Source organism: Mus caroli, unplaced genomic scaffold (assembly GCF_978045245.1).
Source record: "Mus caroli unplaced genomic scaffold, Mus_caroli_1 scaffold_10, whole genome shotgun sequence".
NCBI classification, from domain to species: Eukaryota; Metazoa; Chordata; class Mammalia; order Rodentia; family Muridae; genus Mus; species Mus caroli.
The window spans coordinates 20,769,187-20,796,957 of record NW_028227265.1 but is presented as its reverse complement, the minus strand read 5'-3'; the positions used below and the strand labels follow the sequence as shown (position 1 = coordinate 20,796,957).

The 27,771-nt window shown below is 48.4% G+C and overlaps 1 protein-coding gene across 4 annotated transcripts in view; it reads left to right on the top strand.

Moving 5' to 3' along the window:
* The first annotated feature begins 5,924 nt into the window (after positions 1-5,924).
* Positions 5,925-27,771, top strand: part of Zfhx3 (zinc finger homeobox 3) — a 253,485-nt gene continuing 231,638 nt past the window's right edge. For 2 of the 4 annotated variants that reach the window (XM_085843597.1, XM_021169308.3), the window contains exon 1: positions 17,378-17,700. The gene's annotated coding sequence lies outside the window, so the exon portion shown is untranslated. Of the gene's footprint in view, positions 6,501-17,377; positions 17,701-27,771 lie in introns of those variants that run through there. The other 2 variants (XM_085843596.1, XM_085843598.1) reach the window with 2 other exon arrangements.

The following is a 27,771-nucleotide window of genomic DNA, read 5'->3' as shown; positions in this document are numbered from 1 at the left end:
CTGGTGGAGCACGGCTCACAGCTCTGCTCCCCAGACTCCCACACCACCACACCCCGCCCGCTCTTCTCAGGGCTTCCTTTTCTTTAGGCTGGAGCCGGCAGGCATCATTCCCCAAGTTATGTGCTCCTGAGACTCCCTAAAACGCACGTTGTCCAACCAAGGGTGTCTGTCCTACAGTTGTTCACTTTGTTGAGTTGTGATGAGGTTAGTTCTGTCTCCTCCTCGCGCCCGCCTTCGGCTTTTGATGCGGTGCAGACTTCTGGTACCGGGTCACCACCAAAAGGGAAGCCAGCGTGTGGTGGTGGTGCATAGCCCAGTGAGAGCCACAGACTCTTGTTGTTCCTGCACCCCCAGATTGGACTTCAGATTTCCGATGCAAAGGAGGGAACTGGGGAACCCAACGCTACCCCTGGTGTCGACTAATTAACCTGCATTTTTCACAATACCCTAGGTACTGTAAATAAAGACAGGTTTTATCGCTAGGAACTCTTGTTTCAAGGACCCGGCACTCTATAAGTTTGGGACTAATTCTTTAAAGGTTTTTACTTATGAGAAATGAGAGAGAGAGAGAGAGAGAATATGAATATCCTTGGACTTGGACTGGGGATGACACCCAAGAGTAGGTTGTGGTGTTTTTTGAATTGGGATGTTAAAGGGGGGGGGGGCTTGTTCCCTCCTCCTTGCTCCAGGGCTGAAACCTCTTTTAAATTCCAGCGGCCAATTTAGTTTGATTTCCGAGGTCTGGAGACTCTGGCAAGGTTAGGGGCAGACTGGAAAAGGCAGACCTCAGCTGCCTTTGGATCAGCTGTGCTGCCTTTGGCCCTGGAAGCACAGGTTGGATCAGGGTGATTTGCCTTCATCTCCAAGGGAAACCCAGGGGGAGAGCATGGGAGATCGTCTTGTTTTAAACTTCCATTATCTCCTCAGCTCTATATCTTCCACTTGTCTTCTCTCCTCCAGGGATCGGGGTCTTTCTGTCAGTCTGAGCCAGGTCTTTTACACACACACACCAAAGTGTTTATTATTATTATTATTGTAACTTTCCAAAAGAACTATGCTATTTCAGTTTCTTAACTGGCCAGCGTCCTGGGGGAGGATTTGGGAAGCTCATTTTTTGGCTAACATCCGCTCTATGGACACTCCCCCAGAACTCACAAGACCTGCATGCTAAGACTCCACATGCTACCCATATGCCAACACAGAAGACTTTGACATTTTGCTCTTTTCTAATGAAATGACTTAGGAACAAATCTGAAATTGGCCTTTGGTCATCTTTCAAGCTTAAAAAGTATTCTTTGATGAAAAGTGTTCTGGGGGCAGTGTGAGATGGGAGGGGAAAAAATTGACCAAAAATGTAGGCACAAAGCAAGAAGCTGCCTGTAACAGACAGACTCCATCCACGGTGTCCACCCACTCAGGACTGTAGGAGTGTATGTATGACTTGAGTGTGAGGCAGAGAGGGCTATACTCAAACTTCTTCCTGCTAGGGGCATCCCAGTCTTCTGCAAAGGAGAAGGAAGTTTTGACCCACATTGGCTTCTATATTCACTGCCACACTGAGGATAAACTTTCAGAATTGGTACTTAGAACTCCAGTACACAGGGAGTAGGGGCAGAGCTACTGAAAGAGAAACTTGGGATACTCAGAATATCCCACAATCCTAGGAGTGAAAAGGATCTGTCCGTTTGTCTGGGGGGTGGGGGTTGGGGTCAAGAGGTGGACTGGGACCAGGCTGGGGGGATAGATGGAATGCCTCGTGCTTGTGCCTAGTCGCTGTTCTCTCCTGTTTCCAGCTCCCCCCACCCCCTTCCCCATCTTCTGCCATTTCCAGAGGCAGGAGAAAGGTGATCTCGGACTTGACCCCTAAATCACAGCTGCCGGTGGCTGCACCTCGCTCAGGGATGAGCACAGCCCCTTCCCTGGGCTCTGGCAGCTTAACCCTTTCCTTCCCGCTAGCTCAAAGGCCCCGTGTCCGTTGGCAGAGACTCGACTGCTGAAATGCTGCTAGCAGTCAGCCGTCCCAGCTTTGCACCTTGAATCCAGTGCCAAGACTACAACAAGGTAGTCTCACAAAAGGGTGAGATTAAGGGATGCAGGATCCCCGGCACAAGCACTGCCAGCCCAAGGAGGAGCGGAGTTAGCGGAGTGAGGAGGGATGTTTGGATCGTGTTAACTACTCAGACAGATGCACTTCGGCATGTCTGTATTTATGGAATCCATATGTTGTCGTGGCAAATGAAAAGACGGCGACACGTACATACAATAGACTTAGAATAACAATACACATTTAAAAAGAGACCGAACATTCTTCACCCTTCAACCCTTCTCTTACATCGTGAGCTAGAGATCTTCAGAGACTCATCCTTTCGACCTCCCCTGACTCCACACTGAGTCTCAACCCCCCTCCTTTTTACTGTGTCCCCAGTCACCCCGTTTAGGGGATTCCTAGGGCCCAAAGCCAGGCTCTTTCTAAGAGAAATATACTAGTACCCCATCTCTTTCCTCCTGACATTGGCCCATTGCATATTTAACCCTTGGACCAAATAATAGCTGCAGTTCCATATTCTGAAAACTGTGGAGGAACAGACTCATACTCAAATTCAGCATCTCCATCTACTTCATTCAAACAACACTGCTATGTTATATTTCCAAAGAAATGGCTTCAAACAGACCCGGAAACATAAATCCCCCAGTGAGAAAAAGCCCCCTAATAGCTCTGTACAGTACCTGCATTTGTGCACACCTTGTCTATTTGTGTGCACAGATATTCACACATAGATGACAAGGCTTGTGAAGTCATTCAAATGTATATTTATGTACCGCTTTATGCATATACCTTTGTTATCTATAGTCATTCATTTCAGAGAGAGGCAGAAAAATAGCAATGCAGTACTTAGCCTACATGTCACTTTCCCTCCCCACAGTAAAAATGCCTTAAAAAACAGGTTGGTCTAAAATTTTCTGCCTTCTTTCCTGCTAAATAAAGGATTTAGATTCTGGATTTTAGGCAGCCCCCATTTTGTATATAAAATAATCCATATAGATGCTGGATTATCATCTAAGCATTATTGAATCACACAAGATGGGTACTTCTCCATAGAATGAATTCTCTCAGTAAAATTAGCATAAGTATTTACAAGACTAAGCTGACATTTTCCTATAATTGCAACATGAAATAGATTTATATCCAGAATTTTTTTCCTAAATAGGGAGACTTCTTCACACCTTTTTTTTTTAAACATAAGAAAGAGGCTACAAGTTCACTTCTCGTGCTATTTACATTTTAAAAGAAAATAAGCACATGATATGTAACTGGTTTTTCAACATCTACAAGGAGAAATTTAATTCTGCTGTATCTCTAAAATCCAGATTTATGAAGATTCGTGAAGACAGAGAAGTAGGAAGCAAAACGCACCCCTGGCCAGAGGGCTGAGCAGTTTTCCTTACCTGACGAATTATGGAAAAATTCAGAATTTACCAGTCTTCCTTCTGCCAGCTACATTTTACACTGACCTGTATTTTGAACTGAAAGGGGGGGGGGAAAGAAGATTAACTATTGCCAGTGGAAATTTTAAAATAATAATCAGAAACCGGACAAACTGAAGGTAAAAATATACAATGGCTACAATAAAGATAAATATTTATTTAATCAAAGCAGAGGTTGTATTTGGACTGTAGGAATGTTTCATCCTCCCCCAAAAAAAAAAAAAAAAAAAAAAAAAAGCCAGAAAGAAAAAAGCCAGGGTCTTCACAGGCTCCTGGAGAGTCCCCATTGTCCAGGGCTATCGAGAGCCCAGAATGGTATTAACCTCACAAAAGACACATTGTGCAGGGGACAAAAAAAAGCCCCTTCTTCTACAATAACTTTTAGCTTTTTTATTTTTAGAAAATGACAAAGGTTTTGCAAGCACTGACTGGTGAAACCTGTAGCAAGGCAGGCTGGACTTGGCTTTATTGATCAGCTGTCCCGCATGGAAAAGCAACCAGGAAGACTTTGAATGGTAACCCAGATTTGGCTCAGAGAGAGGAAACCCCTGATTTTTTCTAAATGTATTTTCTTTATCTCCCCCCAACCCCCGCCCATGCCCCGCCTAAATAAAACAGCATTATTCCCAGAGTGAATTCAGAAGGATTAGATGAGGTAACTGTAAAATCCTAAACCGGTTTTCTCCCCCTAGTCTTGTCTAAGAAGCTGCAATGGTCTTAAGAGCATTGGACAATCTCTCAAAATGAAGAATTACTTTCTAATCAAACAGATTTCCTGATTAATTCCCAAATTCCTTCTTAGATGAATAATCTTGGTAGGCTGGGGCAAAAAGAAAAAAATTAACCCTCAAGAAAAATAAGTTTTAGCGAGCTCCCTCCCCAGGTATTATAGGCTTTACTTGTTGGCAAATCAGTTAAAGCACATTTTATTTCATCACAGACAGTGTAATTTCAATGACACTAGTTCTCGTGTAGAACTTATAAAAATACATCCTTGTCATTAAAGAATATATTCAGTACTCAGTAGCAGGGGTGCGCTGAAACTGGAGAGAGAGAGAGAGAGAGAGAGAGAGAGAGAGAGAGAGAGAGAGAGAGAGAGAGAGAGATATGCTCTTCCTGCATTTATTTGCTTGCATTTTGGAGGTACCATACCCCAGCCTGAGTGATAGCTTTGATGTACTGGGAATCCGTAAAGTAGCAGGGTCCCTGGCTGCTGTCTTTGATTCTAGGGAATCTCCTTTGGGCTCTGGTGGGATGCGCTGTTCCTAGTCTTTATCTGAAATCCATCCCCTCATTTCAAGCCCTTTGGCTTCAAGACTGCTCCAAAACTCTTGGAGGTAGCTGTAAGAATTTTTTTTTCCCCATTAGGAATGGGGTATGCAATTTCCCCTCTTTCTACACTAGACCTTTCTTCGATATTTAAACATATTGGCTTTCTTTCTTTTTTTTTTATGAATTTTGTCTGAAATTATTTTTTCGCTGCTTTTATTACAACCCTGCTTTTGATGGCAAAATCGCTTCCTGTGTTTTTAAAAACATCTGCTTCCCAGGCTTCACTCGAGAAAAATTGATTTTACTTTTCTCTTAAGTCCAGAAAGGTGGAAAGTTGGACTTCTTTTCGAAGGCAACTTTTCCCTTTCTCGTCTTGCTTAAGCTCGACCCCCTTCCAGTTCTGACTCACTTTGCTCCGTTCATTTCTTCTGCTCATCCCGCATCCTCTGCCCCTCTAAGGGTCTATGTCTTATGTCAGAAAATAAAATCAACAGATTTTTGTCTAGTCTATGGTACGTGTTAAAGTTTTATTTTCTTCCTTCATCCTCTGATTTAAGGAGAGTTAATTTTTGCTCCGTTAAAAAAAAAAAATCCCTGATTTGCAATTTAAAGTGGCCTCCATTCTAAGCCTCTGGTCTTTCCCTTAAAACCTCTGTCTTAAGCTGTCCCACGCCACTATTGCCCGCCCCCGCCCCTCCCCCGAAGATGTTCTTTTCTTACTTAATTTAAGCATTGTTGCAGTTTTTTAGTAAAAGAAAAGAAAAAGAACGAGAAAAAGAAATTACAAGAAGGAAAAAAGAAAAATTCTTTAAAAAATCTTAGTCAGGTCTCTATTGTTGCTTCACATTTCACTTCACGATAGTGTGTGTGTGTGTGTGTGTGTGTGTGTGTATGTGTGTATGTGAGTGTGCGTGTGTGTGTGCCGGTGTGTGTGTATGTGTTTTTAATACATGCATAAACTTTTGGTGCCTCTCTCCCTCTGCCTAGCCTTTTCTCCCATCCTCTCTTCCTGCTCTCCTTGCCCTGCTCATCACTTTCCCCTGGTTTTTTTTTTTTTTTTTTTTCCTCCCTTCCTCCCCTCTGCCTCCCTCCACCTCCCCCTTTTCTTTTTTGCTGAATCTTATTGATCCAGAAGGTGGCTAATTAGCCCTTCCCGTCGTGCCTGGGTAATGAAGCACATGCGCACTGAATTAATCACAGCCATTTTTTGCAGGAAACTAATTAGCAGAATAAAGATCCAAAGACTTTTTTTTCTTTTCACTCATCAGCTCCCACTTCCAGCGCGTCCCCTCCGACCGCTGCAGCCGCCGCCGCCGCCGCCGCCTCCTCCTCCTCCTCCTCCCGGCCGCAGCCGCCGCCGCCGCCGCCGCCTGCTTTGCATCCCAATTACAGCCTAGAGCCGCTGCCGCCGCCGCCGCCGCTTCTCCTCCGTGGCCCCTGCCCGCTCCGGGGGCTGTAAACTCCCCGCCAACCATGCTGCTCGGCGGCAGCGGCGGCGGCGGCTCCGGCTCCCCGGCTGCGGCCGCCTCCCGCCCCGGGCTCCGCCGAGCGCGCTCCAGCTCCGCCGCCGCCGCCGCCAGCAGCGCGTCCTCCGCCGCCGCCCCCCGCCAGCCGCCGCTGCTGCCTTGATGGGCTCCGCGGCCCGAGCGCCTCTTTTCGGGATTAAAAGCGCCGCCAGCTCCCGCCGCCGCCGCCGCCGCCAGCAGCGCCGCTGCAGCCGCCGCCGCCGGAGGAGCAACCGCGTAAGTGGCAACTTTTCCCTCTTTTTTTTTTTTTTTTTCCTCCTCTTCCCGCCGCCGCCTGCTCCTCCTCCTCCTCCCGCCGCCGCCCGAACGCGGGGCTCCTCGGGGCGCCCGGGCTGCTTTGCATGGGGCTCGTCCTGCCCCCTCCCGGCTCCCGCGCCCGGTCGCCGCCGCCGCCGCCGCCGCCCGCGCTCCCCGTGCCCGCGCCCTGCTCGCTCGCCGCGTCCCGCTCGCCTGCCCCCTGCGCCAAACTTTCTCTTTCTCTTTTCTTCCTCCTCCTCCTCCTCCCGCCGCCGCCGCCAAGCCTGGGCCGCCCCCTCCTCCGCGGCCCCCGCGCAGCCGCCGGCGACCCCCGGGAGGGTGGAGGCGCCCGGGGCGAGGCCCTGCGCGGGGACTTTGGAGGCGCCGCCGGGCAGGGCAGGGCAGGGCCGGCCGAGGTGCGGGCCCGGGAGGAGGAGGAGGAGGAAGAAGAAGAGGAGGAGGCGCGCGGCCCCGGGTCCCCGCGGCCAGACAAAGGCGGTGGCTGGCGGGGGTGGGGGTCCCGGTACAGCCTGCCCCCCCACAACGACTGCGCCCCACCCCGAGCGGTGCCGGGGCTCTGGGCGGAGCGCGCACCCGGCCCGGAGCAGCCCCGCCGGCCGGGCGCCTGCCTTCCGCGCGGGGCCGCTCCGGGGGCCGCGGAGCTCGGTGGCAATCTGGGGTCCGGGAGGGGGCGAGGCGGCCGTGCCGCGCTCTACCTGGGCGCTCACTGCCTGACCCGGTGAGCAGCGCCAGGAACGCGCAATGGGGGCTGCACCCTGGACACTAGGGGCTCCCGGGGGTCGGGGTCGGGGCCGCCCCGCCGGCCAGGGCGGAAGCCAGCCTTGCTGGCCTCCTCGACCAGCTGAGAGACAGACATCGGATCGGAGGACTTTTTTTTTTTTCTTTCCTCCTCCCTCTCCTCTTTCTCTCTTCTCTCTCTCTCTCTCTCTCTCTCTCTCTCTCTCTCTCTCTCTCTCTCCTCTCCTCTCTCTCTCTCTCTCTCTCTCTCTCTCTCTCTCTCTCTCTCTCCTCTCTCATATACGAAACTGGGATTGTTTACGTTCGGTTCCCCACTCTTCCCCTCTCGCCCTACTCCACTAGATGCAAAAAAAAAAAAAATTAAAAGCACGTTCTTAATTTTACGATATACATTTTAATGTATAGAATCTTTTGCATGTCAGTTGGTGTGTTCTTGGTCTAAGAGTGTTTGTTCTACGTTATGCACTTGCATTGTGTATTGAGCTATTAAGACAATATACATATATTTTACTTTGTGAATGAATCTGTTGCTCAGAACCTGACTTTGTGAAATTCCTTCGACTGTGGCAGATTCTTTGATTATGAGTGCTTCAAAAATCACACACTCTTAACTTTTCTCCCTCATCACTTTGAAGTAGGGGAAATATGACAATTTTTATTGGTTTCAATTATTGAAACTTGATCTAAGGACTATATGGATGAGGAAAACTGATTGCCATTTTCTGCCTTCTGTTTGGTGACTTTTAAAGGGGGGGGGTTGTTAAATACCTTTGAAGAATATGACATGGTGATCGGTTGGCTCTAATGCAAATTACAGAACATAAATTCACTTTGGAATTTTAAGAAAGGCTCAAGGCATTTGGGGGGCATTGAGGATTTATTATGGCTTTAAAGATATATATATATATATGTGTGTGTGTGTGTGTGTGTATGTATATATATATATATATATATGTATGTATGTATGTATGTATATGTTTTTGTTTTTTTTTTTTTCTACCTACTTTGGGTGCATGGCTAGTTCCTGGCCAACTTTTTCGGAGGTCCTGAGAAAGAAGCTTGGGAAATGGTTGAGGAAAGCTGGATCAATCTGAATAATCAATAGGACAATGTGCGGCAATCTTGTACCTCCATTTACTGTAAATTTCTACAATACCTGCAGTGTGGGTGCCTCAGTGCCTTAGTTGGTTTCTTCCATTGGATTTAGAGGCAGAATAACCAGAATTTACTGCTCAGCTTTTCAGAACAGTATAGGGGAAATCCATTCAGTCTATAGTGGCTCATGTTATAGCCCTTTGATTTTACTGAAGTGTGTGTGTGTTGTTTATTTACATGTGAGGATTTAGAGTCGAACCTTAAAGTGTAAGCATCTTGAGTTGGTGGGAAGTGGGAGCTGCCCCATCCTTCACTGGTGGCTTATTGAATTTTCAACCTTTCCCCTTCTCATGATTTTTTTTTTAAACTAGTACAAGCAGAGGTAGGAATATAGAAGAGTAACGTACTAGAGATTGAAGCAATATCAAAAGTCAGAATGGTGTGTGTATGTGTGTGTGTGAGAGAGACAGAGACAGAGAGCGAGACAGAGAATACACAAGACAGTTGTCTTACAGTCATTCCAGAATGCTTGGTGGTAGGTGAATCCATATTTGGAGATTATTTTGAAATAGTCTTGAAAATGGTTCAGAACAGCATTTCGCAAAAAGTGTCCATGAAGTCATTTTTGAAAGGCTTGTGGTTTGAGGAGATGAGGTGTGGGCAGGAAAGCAATGTAGACCAGCAGCCTTCCTCTTGTCTGTCTCTTCCCTTCCCCCCTCCCTAGGTTTTAGTTTTTAATTACTTAATGCTGAAACGCACTGGGCTTATATAAATATTTGCAAATGCTCTTTCCTATTGATTTCTCTGAATAAACTGCCCTGCTCTGGTCCAGAGAGGAGGCGATTCAGATCTGTGGACTTTTTAAACATAAAGTCTCCGGAGGACTCTGTGTGTGTGTGTGTGTGTGTGTGTGTGTGTGTGTGTGGTGGTGGTGGTGGTGGTGGTGGTGGTGGTTAGAGCTGTAAGGCATGAAGATTTGGTGGGTGGTGATTATACAAGGAGAGTATAGGCTCTTAGTGGTGTGGACTGAGAAGGCTGGGCCGGAGCTAGCCTTATGGCCTGGTAGTCCTGATAGAGTGTGTCCATGTGTGTGTGTGTATACACATGTGGGGCTTCTGAATGTATTTGCACTCACACCCCCACCCCTATTAAATATGGAACAGTTTTCCAGGGCTTGGTGACTGTCTTCCTCCTCAGGGTCACATTGAGTACAAATCTGACCCAAGGTGCAGGAATCCTGCGATGGGGAAATAAAAGAATATACAGAATGGGGTCAGGTCAGCTGCTTAGAGGCCAAAACCCCTACAGCTGCTTTGATTTTAGTGTGTGCATATGTGTGTGTGTGTCTGTGTCTGTCTGTCTGTCTGTCTGTCTGCCTGCTTTAGGCTCCTCCTGCCCCGTTACAAATTGTGCTTCCCTCTCAGGTGTTAGCTCAGTAGCTTAAAGGCGTCAGAGTCCTCTGACTGTATAGACAGGGGCTCCCAGTGACACCAGAAAACCCACAATACTGAATCCAAAACAAAACCAGGGAGGAGGGGGAGGGAAGAAAAAAGAAAAAAAAAAAAAAACACCATTGAGTTCAGGCAAATAAGGTTGGGTCTCCAGATGCTATTACAAAGCAGCTTTGACTATGCGAGACAGTGCACAAGACCAGTCATTCCAGTTACAACAAACTATTAAAAAAAAAAAAAAAAAAAAAGGGAAGGAGGGAGAGAAAGGAAAAGGCTTGTTTAGGTTGTAATTTGTTAGTACAAGGAAAAGAACCCAACAGAAAGCTAGCTGCTCTCCCTCCCCGCTCTGCCCTCCTCCCCTTTCTGGCTCCACACGGAATCCACTCACCCCTTTGAGATTGTCTACTGTATAGGTCCTTTCATTAAAATCTTTTTGGGTTTAGGAAGATTGCTGCAAGCAACACATTTTCTGTATTTCCCCACCCCCCCACCCCCCCTTTATCTTGAGGAGAGTTGGCAAGGGTTCTGTGGTTTGCAGTTACACAATATGTTATCATGTTTTTAATCACTAAATCATTGCAGTGGTTATAGATTTACAGTCTTGGGGTATTACAGAGAGAAGCAACGCGGCTGTGTGTATGCTTTTAAATTACACCAGTGTAAGCTGAGTACAGCAGCTATGAATATGGGCAACTCCACCCTCCCCTACCCCCCCCCCCATTAGTTCTTTCTCCTTCTATGATTTTATTTTTGTTCTTTTAAAAAATGGCTTGGTTTGCTTAAAAGAAAAAAAAAATCCCCTTCCTTCTATTCTTTGTCTCTTCAGCCCCCACCCCCATCTTCCAGAAGAAATCATTTTCATTTTAGACCTCTAACCCCCCCAATAAGCTAAGAATTCAGACTCTTGACATTAGAACTTTGGAGAAGACATTACAGAAATAATGAAAAGTGTAGATTGCCTGACGAATCCTCTTGCGTTCTGTACCGACCTGTGTGGGATGGAGAGTTGATTTCAGATCACAAGGTGGTGGGCAGAGGGAAGGGAGAGAGCAAGCTAGTGGCAGAGGAAGGTCCTGTCGTTGGGACCCCCTCCTTCAGCTTCTGGGTTTTGTTTTTTTTTTTTTTTTTGTATTATTATATAACAGAATCCTTGGCAGCATTAAAAATTCAGCATTACAAGCTGATTGTAACGCTGCCTCATTAGACAACGCTGTCTGGCCTTGTATTAAGTGAAACATAGAATACAGCTTTTCTGATTATAAACACCAATAAATATTAAGGCTCAGCAGAGTGGGCAACCACTCTGGCTTTTTGGCCCTAGCTGGGATTGATCTCCCTCCCCCCCCTTCTTCTTTCCAACATCCCCCCTCTTACTGCCCCCCCCCCCAGTAACCATCATGCACTTTTCTTATTCGGATGCTGATGTATATGTAGACCAACCCTAGTGACATTTCGAGAGGCTTTTTATAGAGTTCTCTTGTGTACACAAAAGGTTTGGGAGTTTGTTTTGTTTTGATCTGCAGTAAACAGGTCCTTCTCTTTGCTGATGTCATTTCCGGTCATATTTGAGTGTTTATTGTGTTCGTATGCAGGCCCCCTCATTCCTCCCTGTGACCTTGCTGTTTGGTCAGAGCTCTGTGGCTGCCTTGGGAAGGGGTGTGTGTGTGTGTGTGTGTGTTTTCTCTGTGAGGCCAGGTCTGGCTTGGGGGTCGAATGTCCTTGCTCTGGCCTAGGGTTTTGCCTGCTTGGGAAGACACTTCCCAAGTGTGTTAATCTGGTTAAACACTCCCATATCCATTTGCCCCCCCAGTATTTCCATGGCGTGAAGTGATTCATCCAGGCTTCCTCTCTTGATGGCACACACCTCCCCTGGCCCCTGCCACACCTTGCCTGGCCACTTCTGGAGGAGGACATCCCTCTCCAAACAAAATGAAACAGAATAAAACCCTAAACCCCAAATAAACAAACACCACCCCCACCCCCACTGCAACCACTGCTCAGCTCAGTGATGGTTGTGAGATTGAGAGCCAGTTGTGAATGTGAAATTGGCGCTAGCTCATTTCAGGCTGTGACCCTAGACACTCTCCCCTGGCGCCCCCTCCCCTTCCCATGCTGCCCTCACCCATAATGCCCGTATCTTCTTGGAACTATAAAGGCCAGTCTGATGTTACTAAACATGCCAGAGTCTTTCTTTTCTTCTGATCTACAACTGGATCCCCCTCAAAAAAAGGGGGTGGGGTGGGGAGAGAGATGAGAGGCAGGCTTATTTATGTAGGCCCCAAAGACCTTCCTCTGCTAGGATGATGGGTTTTGGTTTTAGTTTTAGTTTTTTTTTTTTAAGTATGTGTGTGTGCATATACTCACATATGTGTGTGTGTGTATACACACACACACACACACACACACACACACACACGTATATGAATATATTGTTTTGTCCTTTTAGGTTAAGCAGCAATAGGAGAGAGGGAAAAGCAGGCATTAGGAAGTTCCCTGAGCCGCTTTCTAACTAAGAGGGATGAAAAATGAAGCCTTGCTGACACTTGGCTCCCTGTGAAAGCCCGGTCACCTCTCCCCCCTTCCATGGCCCCGGCCTTTTGTTCCTGGAGAACGGAGCTAAGGTACTTTTTCTCCCAGACCAAAGGGAGCAGGCCAGGAGTCCCCTTGTGAGCCTATCGCCTTTAGATGGCCTGATCATGGTTATTGTCAATGCGGACTTCCCAAACAATTGCTTCAGGGGAGACACAAAAGCAAAAACATTTGTCCTGTTTTTTTGTTTTTTTTTTTTAACCTCTTTGTTTTAGATTTTTTTTTTTTTTTTATCCATTCTTTAGATTTCACAGTTTCTATTTGTCAGCAGAGAGACAAACGGAACAGCACGAAGCACATTTCACCATAGGCCTCACTGGCAATTGCCAAGAGCCTCAATAGAAACCCACATTCTAAAACACAGGCTGAACCTGGAGGATATGTGAAATTTCAGCTGGGGGTGGGGCGGTGGGAGGGAGGGGGGTAAAGACTGTGAAGTCAGATTAGCACAGATCTCCAACAAAAAATGAACAGTAGCAAAAAGATGAACGGGGGGGGGGCAAGAGAAATGGGATTCTAGAATTAACTTGGTAAATCGTGGAAGGGTCATCTTTTGTTTATCTTCTGGTATCCTGTCCACTAGTTAAAAGTGATCACTGGGGGAATTGAAACCCATGTGAGATGACTCATTAAGAAGAGGAAAACTCTGAACTATAGTGGTGCATCTGACTGAGTTCACTGTTGAAGCTTGAGTGGAAAGCTGGTTGGTGCACACCACGGTGGAATTGATATGAGTTGAGATTTTTTTTTTTTTTCCTTTTCAAACTAGGATTTATATAAACAGACAATGTCCCCTGTCCCTTTTCTTTTCCTCCCCTGTTTCCTGTTTCCTTTATTCGGCCCGACCTCTGTCCCTTCCAAGACTTCACTCGGTTTGCTGGCCACTGTGAAGGGATGTGCCAGACAGTTGGGGGAGGCCCAGGAACAAGATGGGAAGTTCATCCCCCCCACCCCCGCCCAAACAAAGCACCACTCTCTCTCCTGCAGCATGCAGACCTTGACTGTGATGCTGTCTTTAAGCATCTGTCTGCCTTGTCATTAAAATCCTCAATTTCAAGGTTTAGAAACACAAATGTAAAAATCCCCCTGGGTAGAAAAGTCTTGCATGGCAAATTCTCTTTGCCCTTTCAGGAAATAAAAACAAAATATATATGTATTTGTTTCCAAAAAAGAAAAAGGAAGAGAGAGCTTGGTGACCTATTTGCCTACCATGTAAGGCTCATTTAAGACAGCTTCTGTGGTTTTTTGCTTCCTTGAGACCTGGGCTTTGCCACTCAGAAATATTTTGGGGAAAACTCTTTTTGAATCACAGGTTTAAAAGAAGACTCATCTGGGCTTCTGTGGTGTGTCTGATTGACAGGGTTAGGGGCAGACTGAGTTGGGAAAGGCAGGTGGATAAACCAGATGTCTTCCACGTAGGATGGGGTAAAAATTCATCTGTGGCATTGGCACCACAGCGATCCACGAAGACCTTGAGGTTCTTGTCAGAGATGCGAAACAAAACATCTGTGCCGAGGTCCCCAGTGCCCCAGCCTTCAGTGGCTGAGCTGCCTGGAGGTGGGTCTGTATGCTAGACCTGATCCGGGGGGCCTGGGCCCCCAGCAGATACCTAGCCTCGAAATAAAACTACCTTGTGTTAGTGGGATGAGCTCAGACCATAGAGCAAAATTCAGTTCTGAATGTATGTATTGGCGGGGAGAGGGAGGGCATGTCTGTGTATGTCTGTGCCCCCCACCCCATCCTAGGTTTTAGCCTCCAGAGGATTTAAGCACAAAGTTTTAAAATCAGTATAATAAAACCAAAATGATCTGGAAGAATGACATACATCTACCTAGCCCCAGTGGTGCTCTGAAGAGGGGCTGGCATGCTGACACCCTCTGGATCTTCACTCAGGGATCATACTTTTAGCTTTGCGGACTTGAGAAGACACAGCACTGGGGGTGGGGGTGGGGGAGCGAGTCTGGGGGTGGGGAAGCAGGTTTGGCTGGGTTGGAGAGGTGTCATTTATCAGCCAGCTAAGCGTTCAAGCGTTCGTGGGCAGACCTCTGGCTCGGAGAATGGGTAAGGGGAGGAGAAGAGAAGGGGCTAGCATTCCCTGGTTTATTTTTAAATATTTATCCTTTGGCTGCTGTCAGTGAGGCTTTCTAGCCGAGCGAGCGAGTGAGGGAGCAGAGGCCAGGGAAGGAAAGGGCGGTGAGAAACCCGTGAAGGGGCCTGCCTTTTCTGGCGGTGGCTCTATTTTGTCCTTGCGTCCTGGGTGCTGCCCCAGAATATCAGGCTGTCAGTGCTGTGCAGGCCCTGGGTTTAACATCAGACAGCTGCCCTGTCCTGAGTTTGGGGACAGAATTGGCAACGTGGATTTCGGAGAAATTGACGGTTCCATTATGTCAGCGTGGGCCTTGTGAATTCCCTCAGAAGAGGTCTTGATTTGCTTAAGGATGGAAATGAGTTACCCCTGAGGCGGGAGCGCCCCAGCTTTTTTTTTTTTTTTTTTTTTTTTTTTTACAGTTTATCCTGTTCACGACGGTCTCCAGGCTGTAGGTTACCTGTCTGTGGCTCTCCGAGTGAAATTTTTGTCTAAACAAAGACAGGCTTGAGTAGGCCTCGTCATGCATGTAGTTATTGCAGGGTTAAGATAAAGAAAGGAGATCAGGGTCATTCATTTTTTCTGCTTCTCAGGCTTCTAAGGTGTAGAAGGCCCGACCCAGGGCCTGGGGCAGAGGCAGGATCAAGGCAGAGGCCCTCTACTGCCACCCCCTCCTCAGGAGCAATCATTGCTTTAGATCCTGTCTTGTGGGTTTGGTTTATTTTTGTTTTGTTTTTTTTCCTTTCTAGCTTTCATTTTGTCAAAATGTGTATCCCATGCCCCCCCACCCCTATACTCACCTCATTACGAGATTCCGAGGCTGCCCCGTGAATAAAACTCAGGAGGAAGCTGCAAACTTCAGTTTCCCAGAAGTGGGGAAACAGCTTCCTGCTGGCTTTGCATCTTCAGCCAGGTTGTCGCTTCCAGGACAGGACTGAGGGCCTGGAATCTCTGTTTCCCCAAAGAGATTTCTGGAGTGTGTGTGTGTGTGTGGGGGGGTGCATCTTCTGAGAGGAGATCCCCCCACCTTGCCTGTCTCCTCGTCTTTATGCATTATTCATTGTCACTTTTTCAATTAAATTATTAATTGGTTTTCTTTAAGGTGTTCCTGACTAGTGTGGCTAACATAAATAACAGTGTGTTTTGAAAACACCACCTGTTCTTCAGCCCGAGGTCAGGCAGCCTGAAGCAGGTCTACAGAGGCCATACTCTGGTTCACAAACCCATCCTCCCCCTCCCCCAACCCCCCCAGACCTGCTCTCCCCCTTCCCCAAGTTTGACTAAATTTGGCCTCTGCCCTCCTTTGTCCCTAATCAGACATGATTCCCCAGAGGCAGCTCTTTTCTTCCAAGGCCCTAGCTTAGAGTGGGGGTGTGGGGGGAGGGAGACTGCAATTGCAATCTTTTTTTTTTTTTTTTTTCTTGTGCTAAAATATAGACAGGGTAACAGACTGCGCCCAACAGGTTAGGTATTTACATCGATTTGAAACCGAATTCTATTGTACCAAAATGCTTCCTACATAGGGACACTGTAGTTTTCACCAAGCAAGCCTCCCCCTTTCCTCCCTGTTAGTGTGTGTTTAATGCAAATACGATTCCATACATTCTGCTCTTCGCCTGGTGAGCTTATTATATTTCTAACACTTGCATGGTTCATTATTGTGCAGTAGGAAAAGACTCGCGGCTGCCGGGGGCAGCCTGGGTGGCTGGTTTTCAGAAAGAGAAAAAGCAGGTGTCTTTCTATGCGGAATGAAGACTAGATTTAGGAGGAGGGTGGAATTCTGTCTGAGAGGACTGGAGACTTCCGGTGAGATTTCAAGGGGGCCTGCCTTTGCATAACAGAACGCCAAAGGTGAACCTTGGGAGACCTAGAAGTGCCCAGCTGTCGCTGTGACCAGCCGAGGTAGCCCCGTTGGGTTTGATCCTGGTGTTAGAATCCTCTTGAGCCGGACCACCTTTCTTGCCCTGTCTGAAATGCTCTGTGGCTCCTAAGGGCAGTCTCCTTCCTGACAGCGCGTGGTTGCAGGCTGCTTGGCCTTTTCTAGTCGTTTCTTGCTCTCCTCTTCTCCCCCTCTCCTTAGAAACTGTCCTTAAACTCTCAATGGAGAGAGAGTGAGTAGGGGATGTTTTCGTAAGTTTCTGCAGCTGAAAAACAGAAGTGCTCTGTGAAGCAGTTAATAGGATGGGTGTGTGTTTCAAATAAATTCCTGTCCACATTGGCTAAAGTCCCCATGTTAGAGTGGCCTGGCTCTGACGTGGACAGGGCCCAGAGACTGATGGATCAGGGTTCGGAGGCCCCGACTGCTTGTTCTTCTTTTTTGGGGGAGAGATTGGGGGTGGCCGAAGGCGCGTCCGTTTCTTCCAGGCCGGCCTTTGACTTTTGATGAGCGGTGCGGTCAGTGCCTCGCGGGGACGCGGCTTTGTTCCTGCCGGGCCGGTTCCTGGGTTGGTGCAGGCCAGGGCAGCCAAGGCTCCTGTCCCCAGGCGAGTGCGGCCCAGGCCGCCTCCAAGGCCGGTGCTGGGAGCCCCGGCCCGGCAGCTCCGGCCCTGCTCCTGTGTGTTTGTGCGTCTATGTCCCCAGGTCCCCGCAGGCGCGCGGGCGCGGCCACCGCGAGCAGCCCGGCCTGCGCCCAGCGCGACTGTAGATGTCAGGCTTTGCCCGGGGAGCCGAGAGGCTGCGGGGCTGTGAGTTTCAAATTAACCTTCCGCTTTGTTGCTGTGTAATGTGGATCCCCGAAGGCCCCCCGCCCCGCCCGCCCCCCTTCCTCGGGCGGTGCGCGCTGCAAACTGCGAGTTGAGCTTCATTTACATAAAGCGATTCCGGGCGGGCGGGCGAGCGGGCGGCGCAGGAGGAGGAGAGAGGCGGGCAGGCCGGGACGGGGACCGGGACGCAGCGCCGCGCCCCGTGGGTGAATCCCCGCCGCGCCTGGGGGACCTCCCTCCCCGGGGCAGCCCGCAGATCGCCAGCCCCGGGCCGCCACCATGCGCGCCCCGCCCCTGCCGCCAGGCCCCTTGCTCCTAGCCTGCGCCACCGCCGAGCCCGGGGGGCAGCGGGAGGTGGGGAGAATGCCGCCTGGGGTGGGTAAGTTCGGGGCTCCGCTGCCACTGGAATCTCCCGTTGTCGCGCTGGCCGGCGTGGTGGCCCCCGGACCTCCGAGTGCCTCCTTCCTCCCGAGGTGTACGGAGGCTTTGTGTGCCAGGTGAGTGCAGCCTCCCTCCCCCGCTGCGCCGCTCGCAGCCGGCCTAGCGCTGGAGGCAGGTGCTGCGAGTGAGTCTTGGCTGAACTTCCCATTCTCTTGGGGCGTGTGGGGGAAGGGCAAGCTTGGATGCACTTGAACTCCTAGACTCCAGGAGGAACCTACCTGGGGAGAGAGTGGCTTAGAGTCTGCTGGGCACCGGAGTACGCTCTTCCTCCTGTCTCCTCTTGCTTTTCCTTCCCGACCTTCTCCTCCTCCTCCTCCTCCTCCTTCTGCTTTTGGGTTAGTTCCTACCTTGTTAATACTTGGGGGTACTGGTGCCATTGAGAACTTTGGGTTCTTTGGTCTAAACACACCTTCAGCTGCGGGGGGGTGGGAGGTTATGGAGGAAAGAGAGAGAGTGAGAGAGAGAGAGAGAGTGTGTTAGAAGTCGCTGGTCAGTTTGCAGCAATGTGAAGAATGTGCCTGTTTGGGGAGTAATTAAAGAGAGAATCAGGGCAGAGCTGGCGGGACCTATGGAGATCATCTTGGCCTGGCTGCTCTCTAATTTCGGTTTGTTCTTCTGCCAGAACCGGTACAGCATTTATTTTGGGGGGGGGGAGTACGAAGGAAAGGCAAGATTTTTTTTTTTTAACTCCATTTAAAGAGGAGAGATATCCAAGTTAGGGTAGCAACAAGAAAAATAACAACAAAAAACAAAATCCAACCCAAAGTCATTTTGTAGGCTTAGAGAGAAACAAGCTTTCTGGAAAACAGCCTTTTCTGTCCTGTGCGTACCTATGTAATGATGATGGTGATGGGGGGATCTTACCCTCAGGGGAGAGCCCACAGCCCACATGGCACACTCAAAGGGAGTTTCAGCAGCCAGCCTTAGTGGTGGTACCCAGTGTGCTAAACTGGTTTAAAGGTGACCGGAGAGCAGGTGAGTCCAGGAGGGTACCCCCCACCCTCCACCCCTTGCATTTTCTCACTTATCAGCTTCTGAAGACTCTCTTGGAGCCACTGATTTATAAACCCCAGAGCATATAGGCTTCCCATCTGGAAGGCAGGGAAGGCCAGGGCCTGCTTGGTGTACGGCATCAAGACACAGCAAGGAAACCAGACTCAAGCCTGGGAGAGAGATGGTGAGGAAGTTACACGTCATCTTCATCTCACTTCATTTCGTGCTTTGAGATCTTTGGTGACGAGTCACTAAGTAAATAAGAGTCTAATTTGAAGCTCACTCGTAGCTGGGGGTAACTGTTTCTTTGCCATCAGGCAGCAGGTGCCAGTTTGTAGAGTTGGCCCCTAGAGTCCCCTCATTCCTAAATTCAGGAGGTGTCAAACCTTCATGTTCTTTTAATGGCTGTGGTTTCTGGATAGGTTTCAAGGGAAACCCTAAAAATCACAGAGTTCCAGTGGGCTGGGCTGGAGTGCTGTGGCCCAGACTGCATTAAATAGGAAAGCATAGACCTTCGGAGGTAACCTGAGAGAGAGAGAGAGAGAGAGAGAGAGAGAGACAGAGAGAGAGAGACAGAGACAGAGACAGAGAGAGAGAGACAGAGAGAGACAGACAGACACACTGACTGACTGCAGTAGGGAGTTGGGAGCCTGGTTCTTGTTATCACAACATCTACTGGCAGCCTGGGATTCTAAATCCAGACGTGGAACACAGGGAACAGAGGCGTGCTGAGAGGAGTCTGGAGACAGATGCTCGGCCATAGAAAGATTCTGAAATGTGTGTGTGTGTGTGGGGGGGTCATTGGAAAGACTGGATGCTTGCACACCTGTGTTTGTGTTCTGTAGTTCTGAGGGGTTCCTGAAGGCTGCCTTCCAGAATGTGTGCGTGCCATGAAGGCCAAGAGCAACTTTCTCCACCCACCCCAACCTCTCCCTTTCTTTTCTAAATCACAGGACCAAAGAGCCTGCCTACATTTGATTTCTAGTATGGTGTTCAGAAGACCTGTGAAAGTGGCTCTCAAAACGGGCTGGGGGTCACACCGGGTCTTTTATTTAATTACACACAAGTGTTATTTAACAACATGGGGTCGGTGGCAGAAGCAAGCACTTGTACACTTTGAAAACAGTCCTCTTGGAATGGCCAGGAATTAAGTGCTTTGAAGACCTTCTGTCCTTATGATGTGGGTCAGGTACCCCCCCCCCCAGCCCCGTCACCTCTGTCCAATCTGGACACTTTCTATGGGATGGAACTCTGGGTTCTCCAGTTCTGAAAACTGTTTGATTGACAAGGATCTGGCTGGCTCTCTGAGAACAACAAAAAACAACAAGCTGCAGCCGCCAACCACCTGAAACCTTAATTTTGGTTTCTTTGCCCAGTGAATGCTAAGGGAGGGTGGAAAAGGGCCCAAAGAGAGCGGTGCTTGCAGGCGGCCTCCTGTTTGGCTTGTCCTGGCTGGACAGCAAAGTGCTTTCCTGCTGTTTTGGGGCTGGATTTAACTGCTATGTAAACTCGGTGCCAATTGGACTTCCCAGTGTCAAGGAGCTAAAATAAGTGAGATTTCAGCCTTCACTGTTAGGACTTAAAGTGATGGCCCCTGAATTTTGGGTGACCAAGAGGTGGTTGGTTCATTTGAATAAATCTGTGAACTTGAGTTTTGGTCACATGTGGTATTCAGGGGATATGTCTTTATTGTGTGTGTGTCCTTGTAGTGTATCTTCTAGAGATTTGGTTTTGGAAGTGAGAGTGTTCAGGAATACTTGAGGGGCCCAAAGCAAACTCTTACCTAGGAAGCTAGTTTTATTGGGGGAGTTGCAAAAGTTTCATTTTAAAAAGTAAATATTTAAGTGACTAAGCAGTCTTTCTTAAAAATGTGTGGAAATGCTGTTCCCACGTGTCTGCATAGTTGCCCTTGGGAGGGTTTTCAGCTTGCCTCCTGCCTAACCTAGGGCCCTGAGTCTATCCTGCAAGGAGGCCATGGGGTGTCTGGTGTGAGGAAGCTTGTATAAGCCCCGCCTCCTGGCTGGCCAGAACAGCACAGCACAGCACAGCAAGAATAATGCACCTGATACTCGCTGTAGCCACCTCGGCGAGTACAGTACTGTGGTTTATGCTTTCATTTGTGATTAAAATGGTCACTTGCTGTTAGGCTGGCCTATTTCTGTAATGTTTGGGCCTGTTGGCCTACTCTGGTTCCCAACGCTGTTGTAATTAACCAGTACTGGGAGGGAGGTGTGTGTGAAGCTGTCCCAACACAACAGGAGGGCAGATTCCATTATCCGGAACTTCTTGGGGTTGTCCACATGCCTTGGTGGTGAATCTGGCCGTAATGGTTATTGTTAGAAGTCACAGCCTAGCCTCGCTGCCGCCGTGGCTCTCCAGTCCTTTCTCCCTGACTTAAAGAACTGTGGTCAAGGAACTGGGCAGCCCAGTTTTTAATGGAATGCAAGTTAGGGGATTCCTTTGTAGAGCTTGGCGCAGTAAGGTCTAAAGGTACTGGTTCTGTCTCGAGCACAGTGTCCTGCACTGGGAAGACACTGAAACAGAACCAGACCCACAGGAGCTAAGGCTTCTTCATACTGTCCCGAAGGAGAGACTTGGGCAGAGATCTTGGGTCATTGGCAAGCTGTTTTCAGAATCCAGATTAGGAAGCAAAACTATCCAATCAACAACTGTCAGATTTGTTTGATTTAAAGTTGGCTGCCAGGCTGCTCTCTTTGAACACGTGGGAAATGGTGGTCAGATGGTACAGGACTTGGTTTGGTTTTTGGTTTTTTTTTTTTTTTTTTTTTATGTTTTATTTTTTGACGTGGCAAAGCACTGTTACAGGGACAGGAACCAGGGACCAAAGGAAAGCCAGGCCCAGCCCCAGTTGACAGTCAGTAACATTGTGTTAATGCTTGCAGAGGCATCGACACAGAGGGATGTGTTCTGTCTGTCCATCTATCCGTCTGTCCATCTGTCCGTCTTCTTTCTTTCTTTTCCCTGTTTTTATCCTTTTAAAAAGGATAGGGTAGTGAGATCTGAGGACAAGCCACAAATGAAGCAGTGAATGGAGTGTTTCTAGAAAGTTCTTTACCCTTGAAAGTTATCCTGCCTGCTGATTTGTTAAAGGTTGTTTTGTTTTTAGTTTTAAAAAATTTACCCCTTTGGATGTTTTCTGCCTTTCTATTACTCTTAATTCTTTCATTTTTAATTCCTAGAGGGTTTTTTGTTTGTTTGTTTTTGTTTTTTCTTTTTGCAAGGATAACAATGCAAATTAAAAAAAAAAAAAAGACAAGAGTTTTGGGGCTGGCAAAGTGACTCTGTTACACCTTGAGAATTGTGTTGTTTGGGGCCTCTTACCTGGTGCCTGGCTTTTGGGTGAGCCTTTCTTCCTTTCTGCCATACAGGCTTGTCAACAAGAGAATTGTGTGTGTGTGTGTATGCATGCATACATGTATGCTTTCTGGGAAGGCCTTAGGCGGTTTAACTGCACTCTTTCAACTACCCCTCTAGGTCGGGTCTGAGGCCTCCAAAGAAAGGAAACTCCAGACAGGCCAGACATTTGATCACCTTGCTCCTGCATGTCCCTTCTGGTCCCCACTAGTTAGGGACTGAATCTCTTGCAACGCCATTCCTTATAGAGATGATGAAGAGCAATGTTTCCTTTTCTGGGAAGAAGGGAGTCATACCAGGGTCTTAAAGTGCCCCCTTAAGTGACTTTCTTGAATGTAATCTGAATGGACCTTTTTTTGGGGGCAAGAGCTAGGCATTTCTTGGGCTCTGAAGTTATCACTAGGAAATCCTTGAGTTGAATTGAAGAAATTGGCTCAGCTGGGCCACGTGCAACTGCTGTTACTCATTGTCCTGCGAGGGACTTCAGCCACAAACCTTTGATCTGGGAGAGAGACCCCTGTCTGTGTGCTTCTGGAAGCAGGGGCTGGTGTGCATTTGCAGGGAAGGCTTTTGAGACTAGCTTTGAGTACATAGGGGGTGGCTTTGAGCATGATCATGATAGGTTCTGACAGATCAGGAGTGGACACTGTCAGTGATTCTTAATCTGTGAGGAGCCTTAACTGTTGTGAGCCCTGCCAGTTGCAGGAGCAAGCAAAGGACAATGTGGCTTCTTGGTTGCGCCTGATTCAAGCCAGCGGGATTGGGGACAAATTCTTCTAAGGGTATTGGCCAGGCTGTTGGATAAGCTGGTACCTGCATACACTTCAATCATCGGCTTGCTCTGCATTTCAGTGTTAAAATTCCAGTTCAAAGGGGACTGCCCGGCCCTCATTGATCATAGGGGCTGAAGTCAGATTAACCCAGTACAGAGAAGATTGGGGGGGGGTGTCTTCACTTGATATCTGGTTTCAGCCTCTGACCCCTCCCCGAGTCCTGTAAGCATCCATATCTGCAAGTCTCCCTTTTGGTGTCTAAAAAGCTCCTTTTCAGGAGTCTGTGCCACCCTAAGTCTTTTAAAAAAACATGTCTATGTGGACGTGAACTCACTTGTTCTCCCACACCTCCAGTATCTGCATGGTCTACTTTAGACAACTTTTCCTGACAGTTCGTTCAGGAGAGATAGGCTAAAGGGTGCATGGATTTTTATTTCTTTAATTATTTTTTTATTAATGCTCCTCAGCAACTTTTTTTTTTTTTTAAACAATTTTCCTTAGCTGCTCAAGAAACAGCGCAAGCTGCTTCTGCTGTCTCAAGACCTGCTTCCTAAAAACGCTCTTTGGCTCAGTGCCTTGGTTCTTAATGTACATTTGGCCGGTTTGGGGAAGTGGATTTTGCTTTCCTTCTAACAGCTCCACCATCTCTCTGTGGAATATTTGCATCCCCGTGAAAAGTGTCAAGTCAACTTCTGGACGCGTAAGGAAGAGGCCCTTGTGTGTTGGGGGTGTCACTTGCATGGCAGTGGCTTTTCAAAGCCACCACTGTTCGGCCAGGTTTCTGAATGCGGTCGCTTCATTGAATCTGATCACAGCCCTAATAGATCTGACTTCAGCCCGGTCGCTTGCTTTCCCATAAGAGCGCATTCTGCCCGCTTTGAAATAGTTCCAGATAGGCTGGACGTGACACATGCCTATTTGGGAGGGCTGAGGTGGGAAGGACCAGGAGTTCAAGGTTAGTCTGAGCTATGTAGTAAGACCCTAACTCCAAAAATGTAAGGTAAATAAATGAACAGAATGTCAGATGGAAGCAGTGCGTTGCACCCCACCTACCGGGCTCTTGCCTTTTTCTTTCTTTCTTTTTTTAAAAAAAGATTTATTTTATGTATGTGAGTACACTGTTGCTGTCTTCAGACACAGCTGAAGAGGGCATAGGATCCCATTACAGATGGCTGTGAGCCACTGTGTGGTTGCTGGGAGTTGAACTCCAGGACCTCTGGGAGAACAGTCAGTGCTCTTAACCACTGAGCCATCTCTCCAGCCCCTGCCTGTTTCAAAGAGCAAGTGGATACTGGTTTTTGCTCAACAGTTAAGTCTACCGGCATCTTTGGGGAAAAGCAGAGAACTTGTAGATCTTTTAACGAAAGAGCTGTATTGATCAGGGTTCTCTAAAGGAACAGAACGGACAGAATGGATGTATGTAGTAAAAAGGAATTTATTAGACTGGCTTAAAGGATGTGGTCTGGATGGTCCAGCAATGGATGTCACATGCTGGAGAGACTGAGAATCTGGTAGTTGTCTCAGTAGTTGTAAGAAAGCACTGAAGGTTGGCAGGATTCCTGGAGAGGTCTTTGGTCTGTATTGGAATCCCAAAGAATTTTTTTTTTAAATATTTTTTAAATATTTGTGAAGGAATGCCAAAGTGCAGGATCCACAGGCTTGCCCTGAGAGAGTGACCGAAAGCAAACAAAAAGGGAAGCTTCCTTCCAGAAGGTGCTACCCAGATTTAGGGTGGGCCTTCCTGCTCCCAATAATAATGATTAAGAAAATCCCTTACAGGAGTGCCTGTTGGCTCTAGTTTTAGTTCATATACAGATACAGTAGGTCAGATTGATAGCCAAGATGAGCTGTCTGTCACAGGTGCCAGCAGTCTGTCTGTCCTTGCTGGGAGCCACCATAAACAGTGTCCAGATGATGGAGAAGCAGGTAACAGGAAGTCCTGATACCAACCCACCGGTGGCAGACAGGAAGTCTTTTTTCATTGGTTGAAGGTACAAAAATCATGGCTCAGGAAACACAGACACCCACAATCAGAGCCCCCTCACCTGTGGACTCCGTTGCTCCTGATTTCTGGAAAGCTGACTTAGTCATCACACAGCCGGCCTCACCTCACCCTGCGGTGGATGCTTGGCTCCTCTCGGTGGCCCTTTTCCTTTGGTTTTGAACAAATCCTTTAAGTTCCTTGAGCATCTCTTATTTCACCAGTCAGGGGGTGTGGTCTCACACCTGTGGTGGGAATCCAGGAACACAGAAGACTGGCACCTGAGGTACTCAGCTTCTGGAGGAGACACTCTGTAAATGTCAGCTCCCACCCACTTATTTCATTCCTGCAGATGGCCTCTCTGCTTCTCTTTCTTTTTACCACGCCCTGTTAGAGAGTGACTAAGAGGTCCCGAGTTTCTTTTGCTCTTTCCTTATTGGCTGAGAATTAAGCCACCTCTTTTCTGACATCCTGAAAGGGTTCTGGAGCCTGAGGGTCTGCAGTAGAACCAGAGTCCTCCCCCTCTCCCGACCTCCCCACGTGTTGCCCTCCCCAACCCCCAAGCCTGGCAGGAGGCCCCCTAAGTGAGCAGCCCACTCCATGACCCACCTAGAGAGGCCTTCCTGTGCTGGCTTATATATGCTAATAGGCCTGACTTGTCCTGGCTTGTTTGTAGTGATTTGTAGAGGCATTTATATGCAAATACTATCAACTTGCTGAGTTAATTATCATGTGTTCTCCCCCCCCCCCACCCCACCCCTAGCCCCCTCTCTTGCAAGGCCTCCCAGCCTGACTGGCCTGATCTCTTTTCAGCCTTCAACTCTTCCTGTCTTTGCTTCCTAGTCAGTCCCCTTCCTGTAACCAGCTGGCCTGGTCACCGCGTCCTCGCTGCAGTGTTGCCTGTCACAGGAACCATGTGGTCAAATGTGGCAAACTGGGCGTGCCAGCCATGGCCCAGTTCCAACCTTCTCTGAGAGCCAGCCAGCCTGTTGCCTGCAGAGGAACCCAGCTCACAGAGTGCTGGGCTCTCAACTGTTTTACCAGCTACCTCGAAAACTGGGTGCTTGGCTCTATCGGTATTTGATCCTGCGTCTTTAGTGAGGATGATAGCTTTTACAGTTATTTCCATTTCCTCATATTTAAACAGCTACTAGAGTTTTTGAATTCAGAGTCCTGGTTAGAGGCTATTTCAAAAGGATGCTCCCGCTGGCTCCCCCAGCCTTGGAAATAGGTATGGACCTCAGACTGAGTTTCCTATTGACATTTAGGGTTGGATCTGTTTCTGGTTGGGGGCACTTCTGGTGAGCATTTGTGTTGGCTTTATTTGCATATAAATACCTACGCTTGTGGCATCCTTCACTCAAGTGGCTTCTCTCTGGCCACTTGATGTCAGTAGCTCTCTCTCCCATTGACATGACCATCCGTCCACCTTGTCGCAAGGCATGGCCTGAGGAGGTAGAGCTGCCCCTGCTTGAGGCCTATGAAGTAGAGGCTGTTTCTCCAGGATGAAGTGGCGGGTCCCCTCCCACTCCAAGTGACACTTTTTTTTAAAGGGCAGCGTGCTAGCTGAGCGCGTTCCGAGCCTGCGGAATCAGACGGTTCCATGGGCTTTATTTCACAGTAGTCTCGCTTAGCATCTGGAAACTAGAAGCCTTTTCCTTTCAGGCCTTAGTGGTGAACTCGAGTTTGAGGAGGTAACATTCTTGCCTGTGACTGGGTACTTAGTGGGCAGAGAGTACAAGTCTCATGTGTGCGGACATATTCACCTTATTCGCCTCTGGAGGAATGTATCAACAGGTGGGACTAAATTAAAATACACACTGTATACAACCTGTGGTATCAGTGGGACATCCTCCTCTACTTCTTGGAACTGGCTACTTCTGGTTGTGTTGGACATCTGGGTTGACTCGGGGTCCTTTCCTTCATTAAGTAAGTCAGGACACTTTCTACAGTTATGGAGCCTGAGTCTCTACCCCCTCATTCTTCCCTCCCTTTTTCTTTCTCTCTCTTCTTCCTTTTTTCTTTACCCTCCCGCACCTTCTCTCTGTGTGGCGGGACCAGGACTGTACAGATACATGGGGCAGTAGCCAACGAAGCTGGGTGTCTAATCTTTGAGGACCCCACCTAGGGAGGTCCCAGGCGAACACCCTGGCCAGGCGTGGAAGAAGGGTCAATCCACCGAGGGCCAAGGAATGCTCTTTTGACACCACACAGACTAATGCTTTGGGACTCTTTTGTGTGTGTGTGTGTGTGTGTACAAGGTCCCTTTGTTAGTTAAGGGGGTGAAAGTCCACAGCTGTGCCTGGAAATTGGGGAAGGGCCCCACTGGGGATGGTCTTGCTATGGAAAAGTCTGAATGTGGGCACTAATGGCTGAGATCCGAGCCTGGGATGTATGTGCGTCTGACGGGGGCCTCCAGATAAGGTGAAGAGAATTTTAAAAGTTACTTTAGTGCAACCTCCCGGATAACTGTATGCCTGGGGCTGTCCAGTCACGATTTATGGCCAGCTGATAGTTAGTCATGGCTGTGTGCTGGTCTCACCTTATCTTTTGAGCTCAGGCTCCCCAGCTTAACTGGTAATGTTCTGTTTATCGTTTTTTTTTTTTTTTTTTTTTTTTTTTTGTGGGGAGGGGGTGCAGATGGGGACTTTGATCAGGGTTTCTTCCTGGAGCTGTTCTTGGTTCTGTTGCCTGGGGTCCCTAATGATGATGATCCGAGCTAGGGTGCTGTATTATGTATTATGGGGTTCCCAGGGGCCTGGGGTGCAGGCCTGTCATGGAGTGTCAGGGCCTACCAACCCTGAGGCTGGGGGAGGGGTGCGGCTACCTCCTAGCCCCAGCCTAGGCTCCTTTCTTCTCCCAGGTCAGCTGCCTGCCACCTCTAAGACCTTCTTCCACCCAGGCAGGCCTGGCCAGCACAGCCAGCAAGCCTTCCCAGGCACCTAAGGTTTTTTGGACAAGGGTTGAGCGAAGGAATCTGATGATGCCCAGAGAAGTTATCTCTC